This window comes from Mus caroli, unplaced genomic scaffold, assembly GCF_978045245.1.
Source record: "Mus caroli unplaced genomic scaffold, Mus_caroli_1 scaffold_14, whole genome shotgun sequence".
Taxonomy (NCBI): domain Eukaryota; kingdom Metazoa; phylum Chordata; class Mammalia; order Rodentia; family Muridae; genus Mus; species Mus caroli.
Window position 1 is genome coordinate 37,662,941 of NW_028227269.1, and position 4,104 is coordinate 37,667,044.

The 4,104-nt window shown below is 41.1% G+C and overlaps 1 non-coding gene across 1 annotated transcript; it reads left to right on the plus strand.

Moving 5' to 3' along the window:
- Window positions 1-647: 647 nt before the first annotated feature.
- On the plus strand, window positions 648-774 carry LOC115032869 (small nucleolar RNA SNORA17). The gene has a single exon (XR_003838527.1). It is a non-coding gene; the product is annotated as a small nucleolar RNA SNORA17 (small nucleolar RNA).
- Window positions 775-4,104: the final 3,330 nt, after the last annotated feature.

Below are 4,104 nucleotides of genomic sequence, written 5' to 3' on the forward strand. Positions count from 1 at the left end.
AAAATAGTTTTTACACATTTGAGCTTCAAATTAATTATTAACAAAAATTATTATGAAATATCCACATATGTAATCTTATATTATAAAAGTGCAATAAAACATTTTGGTTATAATTAAATCTTAGACTATTATTAGCTTAGTTGACATAATTTTTGAGGCCAGTTGAAAAATCAAATTGCATTATTATGTAATGTATGAAACAATAAAATTCAAAAAGATTCAGCATGATTACAAATAAACACAAAAACCCCAAAGAATGTCAGTATTTTAATTTTGATATATATAATATTTGCATATATAAGTGTCACATAAATAATTTTGGGAGGCCATAACTACATTCAAAAATGAAATAACAATGAAATAGACTAAGTAATAGCAAATTTCAATGTCTTTCATAGCATAAAAGTAAAAAGTAAAGAATTGGGATATAATAAAAGATAGAATATAAGAAAAACAAATAATTAAGAAAGTCTGTCCTGAATTTTTACAAAGAATAAAATCATTCAATGAATATGAACATTTAGAAAGTATAGTCAATTTTAACCCCCCAAAAATGCTAGTGAACCAAGTAACATTAATTATAATATTCACTAAAATAAACTACTTTAAGCTAATCATGTGCAATGAACTAACCAAAGAGGAAAGAAAGAAAGAGGCATTGCAGAGGTGACTGCTGTGTCACCTGTGTGTTAGTAGGAGACAGAAAGAAGAGAGGCTGTGTCTATGCTCTGTGTTCTGACCTATGAACATCTAAATGATTAGTAGCCTAACACTCCCTAAAAAAAAAAAAAAAAAAAAAAAGCAAAATTGAGCTGACCATCGGTCAGGATTGAGAAAAAGATAGAAGATCTCCACATGGGGTCACAGGGTGCCACATGGGCAGGCAGGAATAGGCACAAGCACAAGACAACCATCAGTCTGATGCCATGGGACCTGGACAGGGAACTAGCCTGAGATGACCATCATTCAGACACAGCAGTGAGAGCACACACCTTGCCCTAGGTGACACCTGCTTGGTGCCATAATGCACATGTAGGGCATAGCATTCCTGAAACACTTAGTAAGAGGAGCAAATAAGTGATGGAGAAATGGAAGAGAAAAAGGAATAGAAGAATATGGGCACATTGAAGAGGCAGAACCAGAGACTCAGGAGTGAGGAACAGTCTGATGTGAGTGAGTAGCTATTGAATGACACCTAGAACCAAGGTGGGGCCCTGAACTGTGCTGCCACTGAGGGACACATCTGTGTCTGTGGCCTTACAGGAACAGGGGTTTGTTATCACCAAAGGCCAGGTAGAAGTCCTACATCTGGGCTGCTGCTTGGGGACATGTTGATGTCTGAGTGCTATGCAAAACTGGTCCCTACAATTCTTCACTTGGGAATCCTGGGAGAACTGTCCCTGGGGTATAAGGTCAGGAGATCTGCCAGCTGCAGTACTCAGGAGAGTGACCCCACACATAGTCCAGGAAACACCGTAAAGCTGGCCCTGCTTTTGGGAATTTTGGGTAAGCCAGCCCTGAAGAAATGAATATGGGAGCTTCTGCCTTTTGCTTACCCTGTGATAGCTTCAGTGAGGGTGATATTCTAATCTCCTCCCTCTTGCCCTTGCCACCTAGAGCATAGTAGAGCTAACCCTGGTGATGGGGGTGCAGATGAGTTGGCCTGAGAATATGAGTGTTGGAGAGTTAGCCCTGAAACTTGTCTTCCATGCTGTGACAAAATGAGAGTTGTCCTACCGCACTCTTGCCCCTTGCCACCTATGCCAGGCATGAAAGCAGGAGAGCTGGCCTTTTCCCTCATTTTCTGAAGCTCTCAGGAGAGCAGTCCCTGCACCTTGCCTGGGAAGTACAGTAGAATTGGCCCTGGACATGGAGATTTCTGGAGGGCCATCCCTGACTCTTGTCTGCTGTATGGTAGCCTGGATTAGGCAAAAATGCCCTCCTCCCTTCCCATTGTCCCTTGTCACCTATGTCAAGGTGACAAGGGACAAGATCATGAGACTGAGAGAACAGGCCCTTGTCCCTGGCCTTCTGTAGCTATCTTGAGAGCAGGACCTGTACCTTGCCTTGGCAGCCCAAAAGAGCTGGCCCTGATGGTATGGGTATGGATGAGCCAGCCACAAGGACATGAGCAAGACAGCATGCTCCACTCCTTTTCGGCAGCAGCATTGGATGGGCCAGCCAGGGAAGGACAGGAAAACTCACCCTGATGGTGTGAGTGTAGGACAGCTGGCAGGCTGACTAGCTTAGGACCTCTAAGGCCCAGATTCAGAGATTTGAATTGGCCCATCCCAATATCTACCCCCTTAATGAACTGCTGCAGTGCTTGAAGGAGCCAGTCCTACAGATCCAAAACAACAGGATCTCAACAACACAGGGCAACAAGAGGAGATCTGAGAGGAGTCCTAGTGAGGTTCCAGTATTGATAGCGAGGCAGAAGCCAGAGGCCTCAAAGCAGACCAATGGGTCTTTGCAAGTGGAAAAGTCTGAACAACAGTGCACACTGTGGAATACACTGGGACACACTACAGATTCCACAGCAAGCATCTTCTTCCTCTGTTATTGGGACATTGCAAGGGTGGAGTTGGTTATGTGGGAAGGTGAAGAAGAGTGGGATTAGGGTGCATGATGTAAAATTCCCAAAGAACCAATAAGTGTAAAAGTATAAATTATGAAGCAAAGCGAGCAGGCATTGAAAGAGCAAACAAATGAGAACCAAAGACACCTGACAAAACTAACAAGACAGATAGATATACATCATTAGCTAACTAAAAATAAGAAGCAAGTGAGAGCCCAGACATAGAAGCTTGCAAAGAAAATAAGCATTTAAACAAGAAGCAGCAATTAAATAGGCATTCTATTTTTAAAATATATAAAATATAATTTAAACCAAACCTGTTTTAGCAAAACAACAAGAACAACAACAACAAATGATGGGAACCTATGGCAGATTTGTGAGCCTTCCCCCAACCCACAAGACCCCACAACCTACCTGTCTCCCAGGAAGTCTGCAATAATGAGGAGGAACACAGGAGATCTGCCATAACCAGGAACATAGATCAATATGTCTGCCCCTGGACCCCAAAGCCAGCCTGTCTCCCAGGGCTAGGGACACAAGGATCCAGGGACACAGGAGGCCCCCCTATCCAAAGACAGCATTGCCTGCCTCCTAGGAAGCCTGTTTTAACCCAGGTCACACAGCTTTACATGCCTCCAAGGAGGCTTGCTCCAATCAAAGACACCCAGGACAGTTAAAATTAGAAATAACCATATGGTTAAAGGCAAGAGCAAGAATGAAAGCAACAGAATCCAATATAATGTGGCATTAGCAGAACCCAGTTCTCCTACCACTGCAAGCTCTGGATACCATAACACACCTGAAGAGCTAGATCCTAACCTAAAATTCAGTCTCAGGAAGAGATAGAGGCCTTTGAAGAGGATTTAAATGACTCCCTTAAAGAAATACAGGAAAACAAAAGTCAACAGGTAGAAGCCCTTAAAAAGGAAACAAATCCTTAAAGAAATACAGAAAAATCAATTAAATAGGTGAAAGAATTAAACCAAATGGTCCAAGACCTAAAAATTGAAATAAAAGCAATAAAGAAATAAAAAATGGAGGTAATATGGAGATGGAAAATCTAGGAAAGAGATCAGGAGCTACGGATGCAAGCATTACCAACAGAATAGAAGAGACAGAAGAGAGAATCTCAGGTGGTACCATAGAAGGTATTGAAATGTCAGTCAAAGAAAATGCAAAGGGTAAAAAAATTCCTAGCCTGAAACATCCAGGAAATTTGGAACACAATGAAAAGACCAAACCTAAGAATAATAGGAATAGAAGAGGATGAAGATTCCTGTTTCAAAGGGCCAGAAAATATCTTCAATAAAATCATAGAAGAAAATTTCCTAACCTAAAAAAAAGAGATGACCATAACCATACATGAAGCCTACAAAACACCAAAAAGATTAGACCAGCAAAGAAAACTATTCGACCATATAATAAGAAAAACACTAAATGTACAGAACAAAGAAAGAATATTAAAAGTTATAAGGGAAAGGGGCCAAATAACATATAAAGGCAGACCTATCAGAATCACACCAGAT